The following is a 14,356-nucleotide window of genomic DNA, read 5'->3' on the forward strand; positions in this document are numbered from 1 at the left end:
CCAGCTGGGCCATCGTCCTCTGAGTTTGGTGGGTCCAGTTGTGCTCCGCATTTTTCCTCCTCCTTCCTTTGTCCCAGCTTCCCTCTGGGTGTGGTGTGGTAGGTCAGCTCCCTTCCCACACTGGACGATACAAGTCAAAATTTTAAGAATATTTCTGATAGGAAAGAAATTATATGCAAATGTTAAACTCTTAGAGTTAACATTTGAATAATAAAAGCAAAAGATGCTATTAAAATGCAAAAATAGAATAAAAATGCCAATATAAAAGTTTAAAATAATTAAATGGTCCAAATAAACCAGTAGTTATAATAAATAAAATCACACTAAATTTTCCATTTAACATTAAGAAATTTAGATTTTATTTTTAAATGTATCTAAATGATTTTTGTATGACATAGACATAAAATTTAAGGACAAAGAGATTTACAGAAAGAAAAAAAATTCACAAACTTAACAGCACATCCTGCCATTTTAAAGGCATTTTGAACATTGAATAAGACCGAGAAGCTGAAGTAAAGTGAATAGATCAGAGATCAACGTAGACTAACAGAGTTTGAGAGAAAAGAACTGGAGAGCAGAGCTTTCAAGACAGTCCTAGCATATAGAGAAAAGATTTCAGAGAAAAGAGGAAACCCAGACTATTATTGAATGAGAAGCCTAACACCTTTTTTATCAAGACATTTGACGACGTTTCAATTATGCTCACGGCATTGAGAGCTAAAGCAGGCCATAGGTGAGTGGTAGCTAATAGGCAGACACAAAGCAGAACCCTTGACAGTTTTATATTAAGAAAAGCAAAAGTAATAATTTAGTGTGCACCAAGGAGCAGGGTGTACTTCACTAAAATATATGATCTTCCAGTTAAGGCTACATTTAGTAAAAGCTAAAAATCCTGTATTTTATTAGATAAGCATCATTAGTGTCTTCTCATATTTCACAAAATGGAGAACAAGAAAATTTGATTTAATGAAAATAAAAAGTCTTTTCAACAAATAGTACTGGAATAAAACACATGCAATACAATACCAAATAATCTAAACAAAAGTGAGGATCTTTAGCAAACAGTATTTCAAAATGAATCAGGGACTCAAGTATAAAATTTAAAATGAAACAGTTTTTAAAAGTGACATCACTACACACAAATTAAACTGGCTAAAGTCCAAAACACTGACAATACCTAAATAATCTTGGGGTTAACAATGACTTTTTACATATAACACTATAATCGAAATTCATTTTAAAAAATTGAACAATTTTATTTCATTAGAAAATTCTGCTCTACAAAAAAGGTTTCTAAGAGCCTTAAAATATAACCCAAAACCTGAAATAAAATATTTACAAATAATATATGTAATAAAGGATATACATTCAAAATGTACAAAGAACTCTTAAAACTGAATAAGATAAACAACCCAAATAAAAATGGAGAAAGGATATGAATAAATATTATACCAAAGAATATCTACCGATGGCAAATAAGCATCTAAAATATGTGTTCAATATCATATTACTCTTTCATATCATGGCACACCTATTAAAATGGCTGAAGTCCAAAACCTGGAGAAAATAAAATATTGCTGAGTATGTGCAGTAACAGGAATTCTCATTCATTGCTATGGAAATGGGTAATGATACCATAGAAATCATGTATACATACAATACCTGTGTGCAATTACTTATGGCAACTTTATTCATAATTTCAAAGACTCAGCAGTAACTAATATATCCTTTAATAAAGAATAGATAAATAAACTCTACAAATATCAATATAATTGAATATTAGTCAGCAACTAAATGAAAGACCATCAAGGTAAGGAAAGCATATGGTCACTGAACTTCATCCAATTGATTCCAACTCAGAGGGTACAAGGTTTAAAATCTTTACAGTAATATATAATGTCATATTTCTCCCAAAGAGTTATTAGTGGGTTTGAATTGCCCACCTTACTGTTAGCAGTCGAAAGCTTACCCACTTGTGCCTACAGGGCTCCTTGAAAAGATATGTAAGAAACTAAAGTGTCTATTGCTAAGTGAAATAAGCCAGTCTGTGAAAGCTACATACTGTATGGTATAATTCTATAACATCTTGGAAAAGGTAAAACTGTCAAGATATTTAAAAGATCAGTAATTTCTACAAACTCTGGAGTAAAATAAAGATGGATAGGTGGAGCATTGAGCATTTTTAGAGCAATAAAATTATTCAGTAAGGAACTCTAGTAGCACTATTGGCTAAATTGTGAGGTACTAACTGAACTGTATTGTGGACAGGCAGTTCAAACCCACCAGCTCAACTAAAGATGTATCATTTGAGAATTCCTTCATGGGGTCACTAAGATTCAGAAATGATGACTGTGAGTTTAGTTTGATTTCTTTTTCATTATTCAATATGATACTGTAATGAAAACACATGTCTGTGTACATTTGTCAGACTAAACAAGATTATACAACCAAGAGTGAACAGTGATGCAAACTATGAACATTATTTAATACTAAAGCTACTTATCAATACAGAGTCATCATTTATGAAAAATGTAACACAACAGCACAATATGTTAATAGTAGAGGGGGGATGACACTGATATTGCAAATGCCAGCATGGTCACTCAAAGCGAATGGGCTTCAGCAGTGCTTTCAGATGAAAACAGACTACACTTTGGAGGAAAGAGCTGCTGTAAAACTTGTGCATAGCATTGAAACATTGTTAGATGCTCCAAAGACCTAATTAATGGAAGCAGAACATTTCTAGATATAGTGCTGAAGGATGGACCCCTCAGATGGGATAACACTGGAAATGTGAAGTAGAAGGAGCTGTTTTCTCAATGTCGACCAAGGTGAAGTGAATGGAGTACCTGCAGGAGTGGAGACTTTGGGATCTTCATTTGCTGATAGGGAACAACTCAATGTGAGAAGACAGAGCTGTAAGCATACTTTCTTCTATTAAATTGGCATTCCATGATGGTCACATTCCCGACACAATCCCTGAAGACAAAGCGGGTGAATAAGCAAATGTGATGAAGAAAGCTGATGGTGCCCGGCTATCAACTGATATAGCGTCTGGGGTCTTAAAGGCTTGAAGGTAAACAAGTGGCCATCTAGCTCAGAAGCAACAAAGCCCACATGGAAGAAGCACACCAGCCTGTGTGGTCATGAGGTGTCAAAGGGATCAGGCATCAGGTATCATCAGAACAAAAATAATATCATTGTGCATGAGGGGGGAGTGCAGAGTGGAGACCCAAAGCCCATTTGTAGGCCACTGGACAGACCCTCACAGAAGTGTCTCGAGGAGGAGACGAGCCAGTCAGGGTGTGATGTAGCAATGATGAAACATACAACTTTCCTCTAGTTCCTAAATGCTTCCTCTCCACCCACTATCATGATCCCAATTCTTCCTTAAAAGTATGGCTAGACCAGAGGATGTACATAGGTACAGATAAGAACTGAAAACACAAGGAATCCAGGGCAGATGATCCCTTCAGGATCAGTGAGTGGTGTGAGTGGCAATACCGGGAGGGTGGAAGGAGGGTGGGTTGGAAAGAGGGGGAACCAATTACAAGGATCTACATATAATCTCCTCCCTGGGGGATGAACAACAGAAAATTGGGTAAAAGGAGACATCGAATAGGGCAAGATATGACAAAATAATAATTTATAAATTATCAAGGGTTCATGAGGGAGGGGATAGCAGGGGGGGAGGGGAAAAGTGAGGAGCTGATGCCAGGGGCTTAGGTGGAGAGCAAATGTTTTGAGAATGATGAGGGCAATGAATGTACAAATGTGCTGTACACAATTGATGTGTGTATGGATTGTGATAAGAGTTGTATGAGCCCCTAATAAAACAATATTAAAAAGAATTTAGTAGTCATCACAACTTTGAATGTACCAAATATGAACATAAGAAAACTAAAAGTCATCAAAAATGAAATGGAACATATGAAGATCTATGTCCTAAGCACTAATGAGCTGAAATGGACCAGAATTAGTCATTTTGAATAAGAAAATCATATAATTTCTTATGCTGAAAATGAAACAATCAAGGGCAGGACATTGCATTCATTGTCAAAAAGGATATCTCAAGTCCTAGCTTGAGTGCAATGATGTCTGTGATAAGATTATATCTATCTGCCTCCATGGAAATTCAATCAATACTACTATTATTCAAATTTATGTACCAAAAACTAAAGCTAGTAATGAGGAAATTGAAGAATTCTGCCAATGTCTTTAGTCAGAAATTGAACAAGCATCTAATGGAGATGTATTGGTTATAATTGGAGATTGGGATGCAAAAGTTGGAAACCGAGAGGAAACTAATTAGAATAAACAGTCTTAATGATATATATGAAGATCGAGATCATATGATAGAATTTTGCAAGACCAATTGTATTAGACAGGTTTCTCTAGGGAGACAAAACCAGATTGCTAGTAATTTTATATATATTTATAAAGATAGATAAATATATAACACAAGAAATGAACTGTTAAATTATATACAGATATATAATACAAGAAATGAACAGTTAAAGTATAAAACAGTACAAATGGCTCAGTGCAACTCACTCCCGTGAGAGAGAGTTGTGAGACACTGGCAGTCCTTTGAGTCTTGAGGGCTGCTAGGAAGTCCTCTGTAGCGAGAGCTAGGCTATCTCAGCACAGCAGCAAACAGCAAGGCAGGTTACCAACTGTCAGCCAGGTCACCAACTGTCAGTCCCCAGCTCAAGAGATGTAAATTTCAATTGTGTGGTCTTAAAGGGACCTCAATTTACAGTGACACAGTCCACAGCAAGGCGTCCCACAGGTAGTGTAGACTCTAAATTGAGGCACAGAACAAGCAAGGCAGCTGCACACTGGTCCGATGATCAAAGAGCGAGAGACAAGAAAGGTGAGGCCCACCGAACCATTTATCTCTCCACCTTTCAATTAATCCCACTTGTGTTTATTGGCCAGGCTGGCACAATAAACTAACTATCTCACCAATGATTCACTTATAGCAAAAAAAGAAGAAAAGAAAAATTGAACAGCACAGAGATATGGACTTCTCCAGATGAATACACAGAAGTAAATTGACCACATCTGTGCAAATGCATGCTGGAAAAGCTCAATATCAGCAGCTAAAATTAGGCCAATGGCTGACTGTGGAACAGACCATCAATTGCTAATATGTAAGTTCAGGTCAAAGCTAAAGAAAATTAAAACAGGTCCACAGGAACCAAAATAAGAGCTTGGGAATATTCCACATGTATTTTGAGAATATCTCAAGAACACATTTACTGCGTTGGACACCGATGGCAGAAGATCTGATGATCTATGGGAGAACATCAAAAATATCATTCATGAAGAAGGCAAAAGATCATTAAAAAGACAGGAATGAAAGAAAAGATTTAAGTGGATGTTAGAAAAGACTCTGAAACTTGCTATTAATTTAAAGTAGCTTAGGCAAATGGAAGAAATGATGAAGTGAATGAGCTGAACAGAAATCTTAAAGGGCAACTCTGGAAGACAAAGTCAAATATTGTAATGAAATGTGCAGAGTTATAAAAAAAACCCACACTAAAACCAAAATTCACTCCCATCAAGTTGATGCTGAATCATATGGGACTATCCCTCTGGGTTTCCAAGATTATAACTCCGTATGGAAGTAGGAAACCTCCTTTTTCTCTTTGGATCATCTGATGTTTTTGAACTGCTGATCTTGTACTTAAAAGCCCAAGCTAAGCATATCTTAAAACCAAAGAAGTGAAAAAGTTCAAGGCTCAAGTTTCTATATTGAAAGTTTCTATGGGAAAGTGTTTGAATGGTGCAGGAAATATCAAATGAAAATGGAAATTTGCTGATGGATGAAATTCTTATCTGTGGATTACTAAAAGGATCATGCCCTTAGTCAATATTTTAGTTTTGTTTTACAATTTAAATTAAGAGATTCTCAAATGTCTCACCACCCTCCACCATTCCTGCCCATCTTGGGTTGGAATTATATATATTATAATATTTATAATATAATATTTATTTAACTACCTTATAATATGTATTGAGCACTTTGTAATGCCTTTAAATATTCCTAACATTCATTCCCATCATTCTTAAATGGCAAAAAAATCATTCTGCAGTGTTCCCAGAAATTGCATTCAAACCCAGATCAGTTGGAATGAGTTATGCAGCAAAATGCATGCCTGGTACTCATCATTTATTGGCTGTGAAAGAAGTGCTTTCCCACTGACAGGTTACCACAGAGATGAGAAACTGACCCACTCTTCTTACTGTATTTTACATGTGCTTGTAAATTGTTTTTATCCCCACAAACAAAAAGGAAAAATAGAGGGAGTGGGGAAGAAGTAGTAAGGCATATACTTTAAAGACAAATGTCGGTGACATAGCCTGTTACGTGTCAGTGAGCTTCCCATTTGTGGTCTGCTTGCTCCTATTGTTTCAGAACCATTTCTTTTACACATTACTGAGGTAAGTGTGTAAAATTTGATACATGAAACATTTTTTAATATTTCAGAACAAACTTTAAATATTTTTAGATGCTTTGTTTTGGACAAGCTTTTTTTTTTAAAAAAAATCATTTTATTTGGTGCTCTTACAGCTCTTATAACATTCCATACATCAATTTTATCAAGCATATTTGTACATATGTTGCCATCATCATTTCCAAAACATTTTCTACTTGAGCCCTTGGTATAATCTCCTCTTTTTCCCCTCCCTCCCCTACCTTCCCACCCTCATGATCCTTGATCAATTATATATTATTATTTTTATTTAGTATCTTACACTGGCTGTTGTCTCCCTTCACCCACATTTCTGTTATTCGTCTACTATCGTGGGCAGGGCATATCCAACCTTGTGATGGGTTCCCCCTTTCTCCCTCTTCCCGCTTCCCAACCATCCCGCTATCCTAATGATATCACTACCCCCACTACTGTTCCTGAGGGATTTATCTGTCCTGAATTCCACGTGTCCAGAGTTCTTAACTGTTCCAATGTGTGTTCTCCGCTCTCCAGATTTGTAAGGTAGAACTGAGTCATGGTATTGGGGGTGGGGGGTGGGGGCGAAGCATTCAGGAACCAGAAAAATGATGTGTTTTATACTGCATCTTGGTTGAATCTTTCCTTCCTTATAACCTTTCTGTAAGGGGGTATCCAATTGGCTACAGATGGGCTTTGAGTGTCCACTCCAAACCCCTTCATTCACATCAATATAGTTGTTTGTTTTCGATATTTTGATGCCTGATACCTGATCCCATCGACAGCTCATGATTACACAGGCTGGTGTACTTCTTCCATGGGGGCTTATTTGCTTCCCTGCTGGAAAAACTTTTAAATTATTTCAGGCCTTGCTCCATTTTCAGTAAATTCTTAGGATGTAGTAAATAAAGCATTCTTTAAAGCAAAAAGAAGAAGTTAAAGAAAGAGGAGGTAGGGGAGGAGGAAATAATACATGCAGTCACTATACTAAAAATAACTAGTCAAAATCCTACCATTTTAAGTGGTAGCATATTTACAAGAAACAATGACCATATTTAGGAAGAATTTCAGGAAGTTCAAGCTACACTGAAAACATAAACCAAGCACAAGGATGAGGAATTTGATGGAATACCAATTGAAATGGTTCAACATTCTGAGGAAGCACAGGAAGCACTTGTATATGCCAAGAAATTTGAAAGACAGCTAGTTCAAAAACTGCCTGGAAGTGATCCATATTTGTACCCATTCCAAAGAAAGGTGACCCAAGAGAATGTTCAAATTATAGAACAACATCTTTGATATCATATGCAAGTAAATTTTGCTTAAGATCATCCAACAATGGTTGCATCAGTATTTTGACAGGGAGTTGCTCAAGATTCAGAAAAGGACATGGAACAAGATATATTATTCTTGATATCAGATGAATCTTAGCTAAAAGCAGACAGTACAAGAAAAATGTTTACTTTTGTTTTATTGACTATGCCAAGGCATTCGACTCTGCAGATCATGACAAGTCTTGAGAAGAGTGGGAATTCCAGAGCACTTCATTGTGTTGATATGGAATAAGAGGAATTTGTGTGAACAGAATAAAGACATGGTTACAAATCAGGAAAGGTATGTGACAAGGTGTATCCGCTCATCATACTTATTCAATAATAAATATGTGTTGAACAAATGATTAGAGGAGCTGGATTTTATGAAGATAAAGGGAGAATCAGGAGTAGACAAAAGTTTATTGACAACCTGTGATGACACAATCTTGCTTGCTGAAAGTGAGAAGGACTTGAAGTATTTGCTGATGAAGATGAAGGATTGTTGCCTTTAATATGGATTAGTACTCAATGTAAAGAGGACCAAAATTCTCACAACTGAACCAATCAGTAATATCATAATAAGCAGGGGAAAGATTGAAATTGTCAAGGATTTTGTCTTTCTTGGATCCACAATCAATGCTCCTAGAAGCAACAGTCAAGAGATCAAAAGACATATTCCATTGGATAAATCTGCTGCACAAGACCATTTTAGAGTACAGGAAAGTAACAATTTGAGCCTAACCCAAACCATAGTATTTTCATTTGCCTCATATGCATGTGAAAGTTGGACATTGAATAAAAGAAGACTGAACTGGAATCAATGTTTGAATTTTAGTGCTGGTGAAGAACATTCTAAGTACCTTGGGCTGCTCAAATAACAAAACAATCTCTTGGAAGATGTACGACCAGAATGGTCCTTAGAGACAAGGTTATCTTTTCGTAATATCCAGCTTCTCTGGATCATTTGCTCAAGATACAGATTGAATAAGCTTACAGATTGATCTAACAATGTCAAACAACATGTGTGTGCATATATACATACATATATAGTCTGTCTTAGAGGAAAGTCACATATATACATTTATATTGTCAGTCAAACAATATTTTGGAAATATTATATATAATTACACTAATGCTGGAGCAAATCAGTGTATTACTTAAATTATGATGACATACTTTAAAATATTCCAAATGAATGAACCACTGTTATACAAAGTAGCATAGACCATGGAAAATCAATGAAAAGCAAAAGAATTCAAAATAAAAGATCATATGCTATTCATGTACAATTATTTAAATTCAAAACTAACCTGTCATAGTAAAATTCATAATAATGCTTATCTTAGATATGAGAGAGAGACAAAAGAGAAAACTCAGAGTAGTGATAGTTTTGTATTTCTTGAGAATTATTTTTCATTGACAACGAATCATTTGTCTTGCTGATTATACTATGTAAGAGAGATTTGTGTATAGAGGTAAATTTAAATAAATTTTCAAAAACTGTTCTTATATGCTATTTCATAATCATTAATTTTGAAAAAATGTATACTTTATAAGATTATGCATTGGAAAATTGAGAAAATAGAAAGACATATTCATAAGTTGTAGATGGGTAGATGGATTTCTATGATCACACTGGAGAAAAAGTTGTCAACATCTAATAAGTTTGAAAATGTATATCATTTTTGACATATTTTTTATTAAATCATTTTATTGGGAGCTCATACAACACTTATAACAATCCATGTATCCATCCATTGTGTCAAGCACATTTGTATATTTGTTGCCATCATTATTCTCAAAACATTGCTTTCTATTTGAGTCCTTGATATCAGCTCCTCATTTTTCCCACCCTCCCTGCTCTCCCCTCCCTCATAAACCCTTGATAATTTATAAATTATTATTTTTTGTCATATCTTCCACTTCTTTGACATATATTATATCTGCAGAAACACTCCTGAGAAAAATATTTCATGTGTACACAAAAGTACACATTAATTAATTAATGTTTAATTAATCAACATACATCTCAACCATGCATCTAAATTAAAACATGGTTACATAATCAAATGCTCTACTGTAGTTAAAATGAAGTTCTCATATTTATATAGTAGTACATGTTACATGGTTACATGACTTGTTTATGCCACAGCAATGGATATCCACATGTAGAAAAATGAAACAAGAAGTTTACCTCACCCCATGCACAAGAATAAACTCAAGGTGGATCACAGATCTAGAAGTCGGACAGTGCAAGACATGACAAAATAATACTTTATAAATTATCAAGGGTACATGAGGGAGGAGGGAGCTGGCAGGTAGGGGGAAAATGAGGAGCTGATTCCAAGAGCCCAAGTGGAAAGCAAGTGTTTTGAGAATGATGGGGGCAACAAATGTACAAATGTACTTGACGCAATGGATATATACATTGATTATGGTAAGAGTTGTACATACCCCCAATAAAATGATTTAAATTTATATATATAAATTTGGTGAAAGAACCAAAATAAGTAGTATTAATCTAATTATATTCACACTTAACAGACAAAAATTACATCTTATTTATAAATATACACATGTGAAGTTTAAGAATAAAACCAGTGCTGGGATTCAGACGGTTGACACTGGTTTGGTTGAACATATACCTAATTTATTTTTTAATTTGGGAACTGTTTGTTAAAATATCACTATAATCAGGATTCTCTCTAAGATGAGTGACTGGTAGAAAATCTGGAGTGAGCACGAGGATTGCAAAAGAGTTTCCAAACATAAAAATATGACACTGCTTAAATCATTTAGACAATTCCATAAAGGATATTAAGCAAGTAAATGATTTAGAAATATTTATTGTTAAGTTATATACTACTTTTATCAGCACAATAAGTACAACATTGAACTTTCCAAAATATCTAAAAAACTTGAAATTGAAATTATAAATATTGGTAGAGTTTGTGGACCAAGATTTCTGCCTGTAGTTTAAGGTCAACCTCACTGTAAGACACACTTGTCCAGTGCTACAACACTATTTTTATTCAAATAAAAAGTCCCTAATTTGGGTAACCATCTTGAAAAAATATATTTTACAACTGATTTGGCTTTGTTGTCTGACATGTTAAATGAAATTTTTCTTCTCTCAAATGCACTGCAAGAAAGAAATATAAACACAATAAAGGATGAAAAACATGTTCTATGATCTATTGAAGCACTTCAGATGCTTGGAAAGGGAAAGGGTCTATAACGGGGAAAAAAGTAATTGGATTAATTACTTCAGAAACATAAAAATATAAAATTTGTAGAAAATCATGCATTTGTCAGACTTCCTTGAGAAAAACGTTTAGAAAATATTATAATGAGTTTGAAAATAAATTGTCTAATTTATTGTGAACATTTAAAAGCAAGTTATAGCCAATTTCAAAACAAATTTTAAAATTTCTCAAGTTTTTGGAGCCAGATTACTGGAATACTGAAGTACTGGTTCCATGGAAAGTAGCTGAAGAACAATTGCTCAGATTTAATAACATATTTAATTACTAAATTGATATTAATGATTGTTGATATTTCATGGAAAACTTTCTAAAAAATTCCTAAAGCAAAATATATTTTCAAAAAGCTAAAAATATTGTCAGAACAATTGCTGTAAGTTCAGCAGTAATGGAAAGAGGTTTTTCAAAGATAAATACAGTACACTCAGAGAAGTTTCTTATCTGTCTCTAATCTATCAAACACAATGATTTTTTCTAATTTACCTACATCTAAAGAATGGGATCTTTCTTCTACAGAGAAAGTATGATAAAGGGTAAATTACACAGCTGATGATTCTCAGGTAAAGGTGAAGAATATTGCAAGGGAGGATGCCAATCAGAATCAATATGGAAATTTCTTAAATAAAATTTTACTGTTTTTTGTCAGGTATTACTTAATATTTTCAAGAATATTTAAAAAATCTTTCTTATAACATAATCTAACTTTGTTTACCTTTTTTATTGTTCTTGCTTAAGTATTAACTGCAGGAAATAATAAACTACCTTTCATTATATCATTTTTTATACTTAAAACAGTCATTAGGGCAGCAAACTTATGGTAAAATTATTTGAATCCCACCACTGAATGAAACCATATGTTAAAAGCCATCATCGTATTTCCATTCTGATTTTGTCTCTTGAGCAGGAAATGAAATGGAAGTGCATTTTAATCATGTAAATAATGTTCTGAATTCAATATAGCAACTTATATTAAAACTAATGTCCACTATATAATTCTGTTATTCTGCACATTTTAATATTTTATAACTAATATTTATAAGGTAATAGATTAAAAGTGATATTTCATATACCCTGATTTTATTATTCATGTCAGTGGATGAATATTAACATTAATTAAGTGTTTACCATATGCCTGCTCCAGACAAACATTTAGTACTTTCATAGGTAATCTCACTGCTATCTAGTAAACGTTAGACTTAAATTTAGGGCAGATGATTTAAATCCAACAGTCATTTATGCAGGAGAAAGATGGGTCTGTATTTTTCCAGAAAGTTTTACAAAGCCTTGGAAATCCTGCATGGGGTCGCTGCGTGTCAGAATTAATTGGATGGCATAGAAGTTTTCTGGTGAGAAACCCACAAGGCAGGCATTTATATCTTTCTTTGCACAAATTAAACTATAAATAGACAAAAAACTCAGCTCTATAGAACATGTGGATGAATAATTGAAAATTGCAGGTGAAGTGATGGTGAAGGCAGAAATAGTAAAGACAACTTAAGAGACCTTCTCAGTGGAGATCCTGGCCATAGGACTCTAAGTTTTCAAAACTGTAAATTGTGTGAGAGCCAAGCAGAGGATTTTACCTGGTAACATCTAAATTGGCTTTCCCAGGCTGTGGTCAAATCAGCTTAGGTATTAAAATGAGCAGTTTTTCTCTGTCACAGTACAGTTTCAGTTCAAATTCAGAAGTTCATTGACGGTCTCTTGTGAATCAATGTATTTGATTTTGTTTACTACTACTGCAAGCATTCATTTCCACACAGATTTTGTTTATCTTGAGGATTATCATGTATTTCTCTAGACCAATTTGCTAAGGCTTCTGATTTAAATACATTTACATTCTAAAACAATCTTAGCTTCTGAAACTCCACTGGCAATAGGCCCTCAACAATAACTCTTGGTGTTCATATTGCCTAGAAATTAATGACTTTGGGTTTGCTATCTGTGATCAAGAAATCAATATGAAAACAGAAAATATATAAAAATCTCTGAACTATGTACACAATGAAATAGACCCTAACAATGAAATGGATTTGTTATTTTGAACCAAATTACTGGAGCTATAAGCTATTTTTGAAGAATTTTATCACTAACGAATATAAGAATATGGTTAAGATACTTCTATAAATGATGAAGAACATCCACATCAGCATGTGAACATCCTAGCTAGCAGAAAGGGGACACCAGCTGGAGTTAATAGCCTGATCAATTGAACAACTATTTTTCCATAACATCTCATACAATATGCAAAAATAAAAACAAGATTTATTTTTAAATTTTGGATTACATGCATTCCATATTGAAAACATCTCTTTTGCCTTAAGTCATCAGTACATTGAACTGAAGGCACGCTAATCTTAATAAATTTTCAGCTGTATTCCTATAACAAGGCTTACACATGCACATGTGTACACATACACATAAAAGAGAAACTTTCCAAATAATTTGAATAATTTTGAAGGAACCAAAGTCAGACATTCAAAGTTGCCAGTTGTTTCACAGGAGAAAGATGAGGCTGCCTGCTTTGATAAAAGATTTATAATTTCAGAAACTCCAGAGTGTGGCTATGAGTTGGAATATAGTTGATGACAGTGATTGGTGGAAGGTGTACATATATGGTCTTTCTTTGTAACAAAGATGACAGTGATTGTCATGATAATAATGCAAATAGAAAATACCTCACTGCCAATAAGCCAATACGAAGACATAGCAATTTTATTGGACAAGGTATAACTGTGGCTTTCTGAGACTGTACCTCTTTAAGGGAGCAGAATACCTCGTCTTTGTCCTCTGGGGCACAGTTGGCTTAGAACTCCATCCCTGGTGATTAGCAGACCATTTTGAAATCAACACACCACCAGAGCTACCAATAATAGCTCATATACTTTTTTTATTTGAAGCTCACTCTATACTAGTGAGTAATGAATTTCAAATGTTTTTTCATTTTACCAATGAGATCTTTTTAGCATAGAAATGTTAAATGACTTGGTCAAATTCATAGTTTTAAGATGGCGCAGCCTTTGAAAATAAAGCACTGAAGTCTTTCTGTTTCTTTCCTGCTTGTTTGGTGTTCAAGTGGCAGAACAGCATATTTATCTTGATGATCTTGAATGTCATAAAAAAGTATCCCTATATCATAGGTCCCTGGAGTTCTTACATAAAGACTAGAAGTAACATTACTATTTCTCTTAATCTATTGGGAAGTAATAATACTTCCCAAACATATTTAGTAAACAAAATATGATAGCCAGAATAGGGCAATTGTTCATCTCTTCACCTTTTCATACCTTTACCATAAAACATGTAGTGACCTAATTACTTT

This window comes from Echinops telfairi, unplaced genomic scaffold, assembly GCF_000313985.2.
Source record: "Echinops telfairi isolate 266 unplaced genomic scaffold, ASM31398v2 ScPeMD7_3509;HRSCAF=4178, whole genome shotgun sequence".
Taxonomy (NCBI): Eukaryota; Metazoa; Chordata; class Mammalia; order Afrosoricida; family Tenrecidae; genus Echinops; species Echinops telfairi.